This window comes from Stomoxys calcitrans, chromosome 1 (assembly GCF_963082655.1).
Source record: "Stomoxys calcitrans chromosome 1, idStoCalc2.1, whole genome shotgun sequence".
NCBI classification, from domain to species: Eukaryota; Metazoa; Arthropoda; class Insecta; order Diptera; family Muscidae; genus Stomoxys; species Stomoxys calcitrans.
This window is the reverse complement of record NC_081552.1, coordinates 236,923,565-236,938,704: the sequence shown is the minus strand read 5'-3', so window position 1 is coordinate 236,938,704 and position 15,140 is coordinate 236,923,565. Positions and strand designations below refer to the sequence as shown.

The 15,140-nt window shown below is 40.2% G+C and overlaps 1 protein-coding gene across 4 annotated transcripts in view; it reads left to right on the top strand.

Moving 5' to 3' along the window:
- Positions 1-15,140, top strand: part of LOC106091103 (uncharacterized) — a 316,167-nt gene that overhangs the window by 215,477 nt on the left and 85,550 nt on the right. For 3 of the 4 annotated variants that reach the window (XM_059360640.1, XM_059360638.1, XM_059360637.1), the window contains one exon: positions 2,888-2,937. The exons of the other annotated variant lie outside the window; for it this stretch is intronic. The gene's annotated coding sequence lies outside the window, so the exon portion shown is untranslated. The remainder of the gene's footprint in view (positions 1-2,887; positions 2,938-15,140) is intronic. 4 annotated transcript variants of the gene reach the window in all.

Sequence of the window (15,140 nt, the reverse complement as noted above, 5' to 3'; positions counted from 1 at the left end):
CCGATTTTGATGAAATTTGAGATAGTGAGTTGTCTTAGACCCTTCGACGTCTGTTTTCAATTTGGTCTTGATCGGTTCAGATTTGGATATAGCTGTCATATAGGCCGATCCTCCGCTTTAGGGTCTTAGGCCCATAAAAGCCACATTTATAATCGGATTTTGCTGAAAATTGGGACAATGAGTTGCGTTAGGTCCTTCGACATCATTCATCAATTTGGCTCACATCGGTTCAGATTTGGATATAGCTGCCATATAGACCGATCTCTCGATTTAAGGTCTAAGGCCCATATAGGGTCATTTATTGTCCGATTTTGCTGAAATTTGGGACAGTGAGTTGTGTAAGGACCTTCGACATCCTTCGTCAATTTGGACCAGATGGGTCCAGATTTGGATATAGCTGCTATAGACCGATCTCTCAGTTTTAGGCTTTGGAGCCATAAAAGGCGCATTTATTATCCGAATTTGCTGAAATTTGGGACAGTAAGTTGTGTTAGGCCCATCGACATCCTTCTTCAATATGGCATAGATCGGTCCAGATTTGGATATAGCTGCCATATAGATCGATCCCTCAATTTAAGGTTTTGGGCCCATAAAAGGCGCATTTATTGTCCGATGTCGCCGAAATCTGGGACAATGAGTTAAGTTAAGCCCCTTGATATACTTTTGCATCATGGCACAGATCGGTCCAGATTTGGATATAGCTGCCATATAGACCGATCCGCCGATTTTAGGTCTTGGCCCCATAAAAGGCGCATTTAATTTCCGTTTTTTCCAAAATTTGGGACAGTGAGTTGAGTTAAGCCCTTCGAGATCCTTCTTCAATTTGGCCCAAATTGGTTCAGATTTGGATATAGCTGCCATATAGACCGATCTCTCGATTTAAGGTTTTGGGCCCATATAGGGTCATTTATTGTCCGATTTTTCCAAAATTTGGGACAATGAGTTGTGTTAGGCCCTTCAACATCCTTCTTCAATATGGCACAGATCGGTCCAGATTTGGATATAGCTGCCTTATAGACCGATATCCCGATTTAAGGTTTTGGGCCCATAAAAGGCGTATTTATTATCCGACGTCGCCGAAATTTGGACCAGTGGATTAAGTTTGGTCTCTCGACATCTTTCTGGAATATGGCACAGATCGGTCCAGATTTGGATATATCTGCCATTTAGGCCGATCTCTCGATTTAAGGTCTTGGGCCCATAAAAGGGCTCATTTATTGTCAGTGACTTGTGTTAGGCCCTTTGACATCCCTCTTCAATTTTGGCCCAGATCGGTTCAGATTTGGATATTGCTGCCATATAGACCGATCTCTCGATTTAAAGTCTTGGCCCCATAAAAGGCGCATTTATATACCGATTTCCCTGAAATTTAACACAGTGACTTATGTTAGGCTTTTCGACATCCGTGTCGTTTATGGTCCAAATCGGTCTATATTTGGATATGGCTACCACAAAGGCTAATATTTTGTTCTACAAAATTGAACAATGACTACTTATTAGACCTCTCAATATAAATGTTGAATTTGCTCCAAATCGGACCATATTTCGGTAAAGCTGTTTTGGGGGCATAAATTATGCATTTTTCCCCGGATTATGACAAAGGGTGGTTTACATATATACCCGAGGTGGTGGGGATCCAAAGTTCGGCCCGGCCGAACTTAGAGCCTAAATTATAACATGCCTATTTGTTTAGAGTTTCAATGTATTTTTATGTTTTTAATTCAATTTTATTTTTATATACTCTCAGCCTAAAGCAAAACCTCAAGGGCTTTTGTTTCACAACCCAAATCCCCAGGTTTTACTTTAATGAAAATAAAATAATAAACTATTCAGCACTCATACCAGTAGAGCATTTAACAAATTCAAAACTCTGTAAATCCCCTGCCGCCACCACAACTCTTGCCTAAACTTAAGATTCTGCTCACGTTTCTTTATGAAATACACATTTTGACCCACTCTAATGTTTAGGCGGTCATAAATACTCAATTGAATGGCATTTTTTAAAATTGGTCATGGCGCTTGCAAGGATATTCATTCATTCGTGTTGTTTTTTTTTTTTTCTCATTTCATCCTCCATTCAAAGGCACTCGCTCTTTTGTCAGTAACATACAACTCAGGTTCCCCTTAGGTGTACATAAGCATGACTGTGAATACGTACAACTGGTCAATGGCTCCGTTTGCCTTCATGGCAGCTTCCGTGTGTGTGGGTGTGTGTGTGCGTGTGTGTGGATGTATGTTTTGAATTTCATATTTTTTTCAGGTATTTCTCCGCACACACTCGTGGGTTCGTTCATTCGTTTCATTTGGCGTTCGTTGAGTCCGTTCAAGTTAAATGGCACGTACAGGCAACAACTCAAGTTCTACTTTGAATAGAACATGGAATTTAAATGCGACACTTAAAGTGAATGTTTCATGTGTTCTTTCTTTCGTTTGGTTATGAAATGCATATATACTCACACACACACACACACACACACATATACTTTGCTGCTTGCCTGTGCGAGTGTGGGTATCAATTTCCTGTGGGTCTTCAATGCGGAAGATAATCCAGAGTGTAGCTTTGATGGAGCTAATTGAATTACAATAGTAGAACTACTCTTTTGCCCATATGCCTTGGCATATCTATCGTTAAGTTAGTTGCTGTGAGTCATGACTTCTGTGGGTCGAAGGTTGAAATGTTGGCCAAACTTGGGCATAAATTTCTATGACTGATTTTCTGCAGTGGCCAGTCTACTATGAAGGTGATGTGTAGGGGTTTTTTTAAAGGCTACTAAAGAAAGGTCTAAAATTTTATATTAAATTTTTTAAAAATATTTCAATCTAGGAATTTTTAATGTGTGTTATTTATCAAAATAAAATTTTAATCTTTTTTTCATTTACCTTGCAGGTACTGGCAGCAATACGAAAAATTATTTTAATATCAAGAAAATAACATTGGTAAGTCATACACATATCTGGTTCTGTCCTAGCCGAAAATCTCAATGTCAGTGTCGTTACTTTTAAATGCAAATTTTGCCCATGAACATTCCCTTAAGGAACAGGGGCAAACTTCTCACATGCCAATCAGTGTATTCCGATTCAAGTTTAAGCTCAATGATAAGGGGTCGTCCTTTTTATAGCCGAGTCCGAACGGCGTACCACAGTGTAACACCTCTTTGGAGAGGTTTTACATGGCATAGTACCTCACAAATGTTGCCAGCATTCGGCGGGGAAAACCACCGCTGAAAATTTTTTCTGATGGTCTCGCCATGATTCGAACCGAGGCGTTCAGCGTCATAGGCGGACATGCTAACCTCTGTGCTACGGTGGCCTCCGTTGTCGTTGCTGGTAAGCCAAAAAGAAACTGTCGAGAAAAATATAAACAAGTAAAAGCGTGCTAAGTTTGGCCGGGCCGAATCCGAAATATATACCCCCTGCCATGGACCTCATTTGTCAAGTTCCTGGTCCGGTATCTCTTTATAGGCAAACAAAAGATAATGAATAAGAATTTCTATGCTATTGGAGCTTATTCACCGATTCCATACCATTGTGCAAAATTTCAGCCAAATCAGACAAGAAATACGCCCTCTAGAGGGGAGATCGGTTTATATGGCAGCTAGATCATGTTATGCACCTATTCTGACAATATTTGGCACGTATGTTAAAGGTCATGGATGCAATTACTGTGCAAAATGTCAGCCAGATGTGATAAGAATTACGCCCTCTAGAGGTCGAAAAAGTAAAATCGGGAGATTGGTTTATATGGGAGCTATATCAGATTATGAATCGATTCAGACCATATTTGACATAAATATTAGAGATCATAGATACAGTTACCGTGCAAAATGTCAGCCAAATCAGAAAGGAATAACGCCCTCTAGAGGCTGAGAAAGTACAATCGGGAGATCGGTTTATATGGTTGCTATATCAGGTTTTGGACCGATTCACACCATATTTGGCACTTTAGATAGAGGTCTTAGATACGTTGACTGTGCAAGATGTCAGCCAAATCTAATAAGAATTACGCCCTCTAGAGGCTGAAGAAGTAAAATCGGGAGATAGGTTGTTATGGGAGCTGTATTAGGTCATGGACCGATTCAAACAACATTTTTCAGGTATGTGAAAGGTCATAAATACAGCGACAGTGCAAAATGTCAAAGCCAAATCTGATAAGAATTACGCCCTCTAGTGGCTGAGGAAGTATAAGCGGGAGATCGAATTATATGGGAGCTACATCATGTTACGAATCTATTCTGACCCTATTTAACACGTTTGTTAGAGGTCATAGACACAGTGACTGTGCAAAATTTCAACAAAATCAGATAAGAATTACGCCCTCTAGAGGCTGAGGAAATTCAATCTGGGGATCGGTTTATATGGGAGCTATATCAGGATATGGACCGATTCTGACCATATTCGATACGCATGTTAGAGGTCATGGATGCAGTTAGTGTGCAAAATGTAAGCCATATCAGATAAGAATAACGCCCTCTAGAGGCTTAGGAACTAAAATCGGGAGATAGGTTTTTATAGGAGCTATATTAGGTTATGGACCGATTCAAACAACATTTTTAAGGTATGCTAAAGGTCATAGATACAGTCACTGTGCAAAATTTCAGCAAAATCGGATAAGTATTACGCCCTGTAGAAGCTCAAGAAGAAAAATCGGGAGATCGGTTTATATGGGAGCTATATCAGGTTATGGATCGATTCCGACCATAATTAGGACGTATGTTAGGGGTCAAAGAAGATGTCATTAAGCAAAGTTTCATCCAATGCAGATAAGAATTGCGCCCTCTAGAGGCTCAAGAAGTATTATCGGAAGATCGGGTTATATGGAGGCTATATCAGGTTTTGGATCGATTCAACCGTACTTTGTGTAACTGCTAAATGTCAAAGAACACGCCATACAACAAAATTTCAACCAAATCGAATAACAATTGCGCCCTCTAGAGGCCAAGATGGGATGCCGAGGGGCTTAACACAACTCACTGTCCCGAATTTCGGCAAAAATTGGCCTAACACAACTCCCTGCGCTTAATTTCAGCAAAACGGTTATAGGTCTAAATCCTTAAATCGGAGGATCGTTCGTTTGTCTGTTGAAATCACGCTACAATCTTTAAAAGTAGAGATATTGAGCTGAAACTTTGTAGAGATTCTGTTTTTCTCCATAGCCTGGCTAAGTTTGAAAATGGGCTATATTCGACTTTATCTTAATATAGCCCCCATATAAACCGATCTGCCGATTTAGGATCTAGATCCATACAAGCCACGTTTAGCATCCGTTTTTGCTGAAATTTGGGAAAGTGAATTGAATTAGGCCCAGATCGGTCCAGATTTGGATATAACTGCCATATAGACCGATCTCTCGATTAAAGGTTTTGAACCCATAAAAGGTGCATTTATTGTCCGATTTTGCCGAAATATAAGACAATAACTTGTGTTAGGCCATTCTCCACATCCTTCTTTAATTTGCCCCAGAGCGGTCCAGATTTGGATAGAGATGCCTTATAGACCGATCCCTCAATTTAAGGCCTTGGGCCCATAAAAGGCGCATTTACTGCCCAATTTCGCAAAAATATGGGACAGTGAGTTGTGTTTGGATCTTCGACATCCTTCTTCAATTTACCCTATATCGGTTTACATTTGGATATGCTGCCATATAGACCGATCCCTCGGCTTAAGGCCCACAAAGACGCATTTATTGTCCGATTTTGACGAAATTTGGGACATTGAGTTTCGTTAGGCCCTTCGACATCTTTTTTCAATTTGGTTCAGATCAATCCAGATTTGGATATAGCTGCTATATATACCGATCTGCCAGTTTAACGTCTTGACCCCATAAATGGTGCTTTTATTGTCCGATTTCGCTGAAATTTGAGACATTGAGTTGTGTTAAGCCCTTGGACACCATTTTTATACCCACCACCATATGATGGGGGTATACTTATCTAGTCATTCCGTTTGTAACACCTCGAAACATTCGTCTTAGACCCCATTAAGTACATATATTCTTGATTGACTCGACATTCTGAGTCGATCTAGCCGTGTCCGTCCGTCCGTCTGTCGAAATCACGATAGCGGTCGAACGCGTAAAGCAAGCCGCTTGAAATTTTGCACAGATTCTTATTATTGTTGTAGGTCATTGGGGATTGCAAATGCGCCATATCGGTTAAGATTTTGATAAAGCTCCCATTTAAACCGATCTCCCGATTTGACTTTTTGAGTCCTTATAAGCCGCAATGTTTGTCCGATTTGGCTGAAATTTTGCATATGGTGTTCTGAACACCCTGTTGAAAATTGCAGCAGTGAGTTGTTTTAAGCATCCCGATATCTGACCTTAATATGGATTAGATCGATCCATATTTAGATCTAGCTGCCATATAGACCGATCTCCCGATAAAGGGTTTGAAGCCCATAAAAACGTTATCTATTACCCGATTTCGCTGAAATTTAAAATAATGAGTCATTTTAAGCTTCCCGACATCTGATCCAAATATGGTTTAGATCGGATTATATTTAGATATAGCTGTCGTATAGACCGATCTCCCGATAAGGGGTCTAGATGCCATAAAAACTTTATTTTTTATCCGATTTCGCTGAAATTTCGAATAATGCTCAATTTTAAGCCTATCTACATCCGACAAAAATATGGTACAGATCGGACTCTATTTAGATATAGCTGTCATATAGACCGATCTCCAGATATAGGGTCTGAAGCCCATAAAAGCTCTAATTATTACCCGATTTCGTTGAAATTTGAAACAGTGGGTAGTTTTAGATCTCCCGATGTCCGTCCCAAATATGGTTTGCATCGGACAATATTGAGATGTAGCTTCCATAAAGAGCGATCTGCCGCTAAAGGTTCTGAAGCCCATAAAAGCTTCATTTTTATCCGATTTTGCTGAAATTTTAAATACAAAATTCAACAGTGACTTATATTTATTAGACCACTCAATGTCCGTGCTGCATTTGGGTGCATAAGTTATCCAATTTTCATCAGATTGTGTCGAAAGTCGGTTTACATATACATCCGAGTTGGTGGGTATCCAAAGATCGGCCCGGCCGAACTTAATGCCTTTTTACTTGTTTTTTCTCATATGGACCTTATGATAGCGTACTGTCAATAGTGGTCTTACACCGGAACCGCAACTTCGGGGTGACATTCTTGAACTGCTTTTTTCAGTATTGGTTTCCATGTCTGTTGAGTTTAGGGATTCGATCTAGCTGGTGAGCCCTTTTTTCCTGTCATTACTTCTCATGTGATTTCATCATCTCATCCATCACATCTTCTAAACCCATGTCAGTCTCGTGGCTATGTACATTGTGGTTATACCTAACGCCTTCACCATGGTAGCATTTAAGAATTTTGTGTTCCACGCTGTCTTCCGTATTTGAACAAAATTCACATACTGCGCATTCTTTTATATGGTATCGGTGCAGATAAGGTCCAAAACTTGAGTCAAGTAAACATCCACTTCACCATGTTTTCTGTTCATCCATGTTTCACTACACGGAATGATGTGCATCTGCCATTGGGACAGTTTTGCCACGCCTGTTGCCACTTCGCAAAAAAAAATCATCTCGCTTCTCTTTTAATTTGTACTATGTCTCATTTATTGTATTCACCCGTTAGGGGTTCGCGTTGCTCGTATATGTATTTTTATACCCTACACCACTACTGTGGTACAGGTTTAGTGAATTTGTTTGTAACACCCAAAAGGAAGAGAGATAGACCCATTGATAAGTATGCCGATCAACTCAGAATCACTTTCTGATTCGATTTAGCTATATCCGTCTGTCTGTCCGTCTGTCTGTCTGTCTGTCTGTCTGTCCACCCGTCTGTCTGTCCGTCTGTCTGTCTGTCTGTCCGTCCGTCCGTCCGTCCGTCCGTCTGTCCGTCTGTCCGTCTGTCCGTCTGTCTGTCTGTCTGTCTGTCCGTCTGTCTGTCTGTCTGTCCGTCTGTCTGTCTGTCCGTCTGTCCGTCTGTCTGTCTGTCCGTCCGTCTGTCTGTCCGTCTGTCTGTCCGTCTATCCGTCTGTCCGTCCGTCTGTCTGTCCGTCTGTCTGTCCGTCTGTCTGTCCGTCTGTCTGTCCGTCTGTCTGTCCGTCTGTCTGTCCGTCTGTCTGTCCGTCTGTCTGTCTGTTTGTCCGTCCGTCTGTCTGTCCGTCCGTCTGTCTGTCCGTCTATCCGTCTATTTGTCCGTCTGTCTGTCCGTCAGTCTGTCCGTCTGTCTGTCTGTCTGTCCACGTTAATTTTTGTACAAAGTACAGGTCGCAGCTTTCATCCGATCGTCTTCAAATTTGGTACAGACATGTTTTTCGGCCTAGGGACGAAGCTTTTTGAAATTGGAAAAAATCGGTTCAGATCTGGATATAGCTCCCATATATATGTTGGTCCGATTTTCAGTAATATTGCAATAAAATAGTCATTTCTTAACCGATTCTTTCGAAATTTGGCAGGATGGATTTTTTATGACTCTCGACATTACTGGTGAATTTCATGAAAGTTGGTTCAGATTTAGATATAGTTGTCATATATATATATAACGCCCGATTTTAACTTTTAAAGTCACAGCAAGTGCATTTATTGACCAATCTTGCCAACATATTACACAACGCTTTCCTCGACGACTACCACAATATTCATAGAGTTTGGTCAAAGTCGGTTCAGACTTGGATATAGCTTCCATATATATGTTCGTCCGATTTTCAGTAATATTGCAATAAAATGGTCATTTCTTAACCGATTCTTTCGAAATTTGGCAGGATGGATTTTTTTATGACTCTCGACATTACTGGCGAATTTCATGAAAATCGGTTCAGATTTAGATATAGCTGTCATATATATATAACGCCCGATTTTGACTTTTAGAGTCACAGCAAGTGCATTTATTGACCCGTCTTGCCAAAATTTTGCAAAACGCTCTCCTCGACGACTGCCACAGTATCTGAGGAGTTTGCTCGGAATCGGTTCAGATTTAGATATACCTCCCATATATACGTTCGTCCCATTTTCAGTAATAATACAATAAAATGGTCATTTGTTAACCGATTCCTTCGAAATTTGGCAGGAAGGATTTTTTTACGACTCTCGACATTACTGGTGAATTTCATGAAAATCGGTTGAGATTTAGATATAGCTGTCATATATATATAACGCCCGATTTTCACTCCTAGAGCCTCTGCAAGAACATTTATTGACTAATCTTGACAAAATTTTGCAAAACGCTCTCCTCGACGACTACCACATTATCTGAGAAGTTTGCTCGAAATCGGTTCAGATTTAGATATAGCTTCCATATATATTTTCGTCCGATTTTCAGTAATATGGCAATAAAATGGTCATTTGTTAATCGATTCTTTCGAAATTTGGCAGGAGGGATTTTTTCTTAACTCCCAATATCATTGGTGAATTTCATGGAAATCGGTTCAGATTTAGATATAGCTGTCATATATGAATATCGCCCGATTTTCACTCCTAGAGCCACTGCAAGCACATTTATTGACCAATCTTGCTAAAATTTTGCACAACGCTTTCCTCGACGACTATCACATTATTTGAGAAGTTTGCTCAAAATCGGTTCAGATTTAGATATAGCTTCCATATATATTTTCGTCCGATTTTCAGTAATATGGCAATAAAATGGTCATTTGTTAATCGATTCTTTCGAAATTTGGCAGGAAGGATTTTCTCTTGACTCTTAACATTACTGGAGAATATCATGTCAATCGGTTCAGATTTAGATATAGCTCTCATATATATTTTTCGCCTGATTTTAACTTCCAGAGTCACAGCAAGTGCATTTATTGACCAATCTTGCTAAAATTTTGCAAAACGCTCTCTTCGATGACTGCCGCAGTATCTGAGAAGTTTGCTCAGAATCGGTTCAGAATTAGATATAGCTCCCATATATACGTTCGTCAGATTTTGGGTAGTATGCCATAATGTTGTCATTTGTCAACCGTAGTTTTTACAGTTTGAACATATTTGCTCGCCGAAGTCCATCAAAATTGGTTCAGAATTGGATATAGGTCCCACATTGTACTTATGGGGTATGTATAGGGTATTATACAGTCAGCACCGCCCGACTTTTGCCCTTCCTTACTGGTTTTTATTGAAATATCATTTTCTTGCGGAATGAGTCGTCAATATCTGTTTTAGAAACATTCGATAAACTTTCAAACTGATTGTCCAAGCGATTATCATTTAAAACTCAAAACCCGTTTCCATAACAAGAAAAGGGTGGTGAAAAGTGGGAGATGTATTTGATCATCCTTCTCACAAAAAATTTGCATGGCATAAACTAATAATGCAAATTTATCCTAAATCTAGGAAAAAATAAGACATGAGACGACAGGGGAGGAGAAAAAATCTCAAAAATCCCCAAGCAAATGATGATAAAGGAGTCCAGACCTAGAACTACATGCACCATGAAACTCCATGCAATCAACAACAAATACCACAGTTGCGGATTTGTAGCATTTGCATTGCCAAGCAGAGCAGAGCCTTCAAACAAACATACAAAAGAATTGGGGGGAAGTGGAAACGAAAAACCCCAGCAAGTTCAAAGTTATGGAAATGCATTCATTTCAACAGCAAATCCCAACGTCATATTAAATGTTTCCCAAAAACCGTCTTAGACTGTAAACGTAGCACAGAAATATGCAAACAAGGATCTGTGCTCTTTGGCTGCGTAACAACAAAAGTCTTAAAGTATAAGAAATTTGTTTGTGATGTGGTATGGTGTGGTGTGGTGTGGGTGAACCGGCATAGGATAAGAACATGGATACATGTGCTTATGGATTTGTTTTTGTGGCATTACGAAGATTTATGATAGGATTTAAGCTAGAAGGGACATGCTTTCTAATCCTTTGGGAATGGCAAGTGCACACAAACTTTTCGTCTAAGCAAAATTTTGTCACCGGATAAACTTCTTAAGCACTGGATGAGTTATGAAATTAAAGTTTTAGCCACCAGTCATTAGATGATATTTCTGTTTAGTATCATTTATCTCTCGCTCTCCGAGAGAAAATAGATGGAATATTAAAAATGGGTAGACTGTGGATTGTTAAACCATTCTCATGCACTTAAAGAACGACTATCCAAATGTTGTACATGGGGAGGCTGAAAGGGTCAAGTTAACACCCAGAAAACACAGATGTGCCTGTTCAGCGGTAAGACGAAAATAAGGTAAGATGATGAAGAACAACGCTTCCTAGATGGATTTATCTCAATATCGCATACAATTAAATACCTGGTTGCGATCTTAGATGTTGGTCACTATGTGAAAAAGACTCATGGGCTCGAAAAGAAGACAAAAATCCCTGATGGTGCACTGGCTCTACGAAAGTGTCGGAAGGACAGTTTGGCTTGACATAAGTGGGGTTATGAGAACCACGTCGACTGGGGAGCTATGGAAAAAAACGGGTACAACTATCTATTGGGTTGCCCAAAAAGTAATTGCGGATTTTTTAAAAGAAAGTAAATGCATTTTTAATAAAACTTAGAATGCTTTAGAAAAAAGTGTAAAGTTTTTCTAAAGCAAGCTAAAAGTAACAGCTGATAACTGACAGAAGAAAAATCCATGAAAAATCCACAATTACTTTTTGGGCAACCCAATACTTATAGGGTTGGTATAGGGTATTACACAGTCGGCACCGCCCGACTGTATACAGACCCACTGTCTGGTTTGCGCCTCTTAGGTTAACAATAATCCTCATGATCAGTTTTCTTGATATATAGAAAACTTTCTTTCTTCTGGTGCGTTAAGAGGGTGGTGGATTAAGGGAGTGGTCGGTTAAGTGGATCGTGGATTAAGGGAGTGGTGGGTTAAGGGAGAGGTGGGTTAAGGGAGTGGTGGGTTAAGGGAGTGGTGGGTTAAGGGAGGGGTGGATTAAGGGGGTCGTGGTTTAAGGGGGTGGTGGGTTAAGGAGATGGTGGGTTATGGGGGTGGTGGTTTAAGAAGGTTGTCGTTTAAGGGAGTGGTCGGTTAAGGAGGTGGTGAGTTAAGTGGGTGGTGGGTTGGAGTGGGTGGAGTGGACCCCTCGAAACGTACTCCCGAATGAGAGTTTCAATTGCCCCTCTCCCAAATACCTTTTATTTGAGCCCCATATTGTCGTGGTCGGTAAATATCCAATTTAGGGATATTTGGGGTGGGGTATTGCCACAGACCCACAAAAAGTATCAGCATCGTGCTCTACTCTCAAATAACATTTACTTAAACAACATGTTGCTATTGGTTTAAGGGGAATTTATGGGGGATGAGGCATCGCCCATACAATTGCCCCTAAAATTGTACACCAAGTTTGTTTTCTAATATCAAATACTTCATTTGAGACCTATTTATATTGCCGTGGTAGGTAAACTTGATCTCTTTTGAGAGTGTTTTGGGGGAGGGGCGGTGCCAAATACTTGGTACTACATTTGGATATCTGATTCGTATTCTGCTCCCAAATAGCTTTTAATTGAGCCCCATATTGCCATGGCCCGTTAATAAGTCCTGTTTGGGGGGTGTTTTGCGGAAGGGGTGGTCCCCAGGAAGTTGCTCCCAAAAGTGGGTATCAATTTCGTGCCCTACTCCCCAATACCTATATTTAGGTTATTTAAGAGAGCACACAAAATTTCGCTTAAATCGCACCAACCATCTCCGAGATCTGGCGTTTCTGACAACTATGGTAAGGGGGAAGGTCCGCCCCCTTCCGATATAAAAAAAATTAGTGCCTTATTTTCACCACGGTATCCTTATACGCCATTCATGAAAATTAGAGGGCGCAATTGTTATCCGATTTGACTGAAAATTTGAAGTATGTCGTTCTCTATGACATTTAAAATACATGTCACGTATGGTTCAAATCGATCTGAAACTTGATATAGCTCCCATATAAATCGCACATCCTTTCATTTGTGTACAATATTTTCTCAATCGTCATGCATGACAGTTTGGTGTTGTTTCTATTAGAAGGAGATGTCGGGCCCCCGAAGCTTAGACCCAAAAAACGATTTATTTGAGTCCTTTATTGTCGCGATCAACATATCCTGCTAAACGGCAAGACGTGATCCAGATACTTGGATCCTTATATCAAAATTGGATTCAAACTCTATGGTCATAGACCTTTCTTTTCATTACCATATTAACCCGATCGAACTGCACGTCCCATGGAAGGGTATTGGGAGGGTGGGCCGGTCCCACACTCAGCCAAATGTGTTTACCAGATTCTTAGTCAACTCCCAAAGAATTTTCTTTTGATACCGTTTTTGTGACGTTGGACATTAATGCCCATTTTGGTTGTTTTTAAGATTGGGTGGGCTTGTAGACACCATAGACCATACTCTTCCAACAGATGTGTACTCAACTTCCAAATACCTTTCATTTAATATCCATATTGTCCCAAATGCTAAATATGTCCTGCTGAGAGGTTTTGGGAACTGGGGAGGCCCCTCAAATACCAAGGAATAAAATTTTATGTCAGATTTGTATTCTTCTTTTAAATGCCTTTGATTTCATACCCATATTGCCCCAAGCGAAGAAAGTGTCCTTTTGGGGGAGTTTTTTGGGGGTGGGGGACACCTTCGAACACTTAGAGTGAAATTTGTATACCAAGTTTGTACTCTACTCTTAAATACCTTTCATTTGATATCCATATTAGCCCAATCGGGAAACATGTCCGTTCGGGTGGGTTTTAAGATGGGGCGTCCCCCCTGGTCATTTGACCCCAAAATTGTATACCAATTTCGTGTTTTTGGGGTACCATAAGGAGGCCACCGTAGCGCAGAGGTTAGGATGTCCGCCTATGACGTCGGTTCGAATCCTGGTGAGACAATCAGAAAAAATGTTCAGCGGTGGTTTTCCCCTCCTAATGGTGGCAACATTTGTGAGGTACTATGCCATGTAAAACTTCTCTCCATAGAGGTGTCGCACTGCGGCATGCCGTTCGGACTCGGCTATAAAAAGGAGGCCCCTTATCATTGAGCTTAAACTTGAATCGGACTGCACTCATTGATATGTGAGAAGTTTGCCTTTGTTGCTTAGTGAAATGTTCATGGGCAAAATTTGTTTGTTGTTATTATAAGGTAGCATACAAAATTTCGTTAAATCGGTGCAACCATCTCCTAGATCTGGAATTTTTGAAAATTGGTCAAGGGGGAGGGTAAATGAGCCATATCGGTCCATGTTTTGATATGGCTGCCATATATCTATGGAGTTCAATTTTTATCCTATTGGGCTGATATTTCACACAATAACTTTTTCTATGACCCCCAACTTACGAGCCAAGTTTGATCTGATTCAGGTCAATAACTTGCTATAGCTCCCATTTAAACCGATCTTGGATATTGACTTCTTGAGCCTCTAGAGAGTGCAGTTCTTATCCGATTGGGCTGACATTTTGCTTCCTAGCTTCATCTATGACCTCCAGTTTGACCTGAATCAATCTAGAACCTGATAAAGCTCCCATATACACCGAACTCCCGATTAGTCTTCTACGACCACTAGAAGCTTCAAATTGGGGCTGATTTGGTAGAAATTTGGTTCACATATATCTTCAACTATGTTAATTTGTTGAAATTTTCTGCAGAATCCATGGCGCCGGGTACCAAAACGTCAACCCGGCCAAATTTAGAAAATTTTTACATGTTTTTTATGGTTTTAGCTGGAAAATTATTGACATCACTGCATTTCTCAGGCCTTTGCAAGCAAACACTCCAGTTACCTGACCATATGTAAGTCAGTCACACTCTAGAATTGTCTATTCCATAAGGAACCTCATACCTCATTAGGTCCTCATCAAAATGCTGTGGCTAACCCTTAAAAAAATAAAATGCTATGAAACATGATCCAATTAAGAACACTTCACAACTTCGAAGTGTGTAAATAAAATCTTTAAACAAATCACAATTACCAGTGCCGGAACAGAAACCAGGATGTAACCAACACTTAACTGGGACTCCAACCAAAACCTCAAGACTCCCCTACCTCACCGAAAATATATCCCATAGAAGAAACAAATTCCTTGAAATGTGTTCAGAATTTGGGTGTAAGTGTCAGTCTCTTTAGTGTTTTTCCTTTGTTTTTATTTGAGTTTAGTTGAGGTTTCCGGTATCCTTTTACCATAATAATAATAATAATAGTTGAACAAATTCAACCGCATATACATGCATAT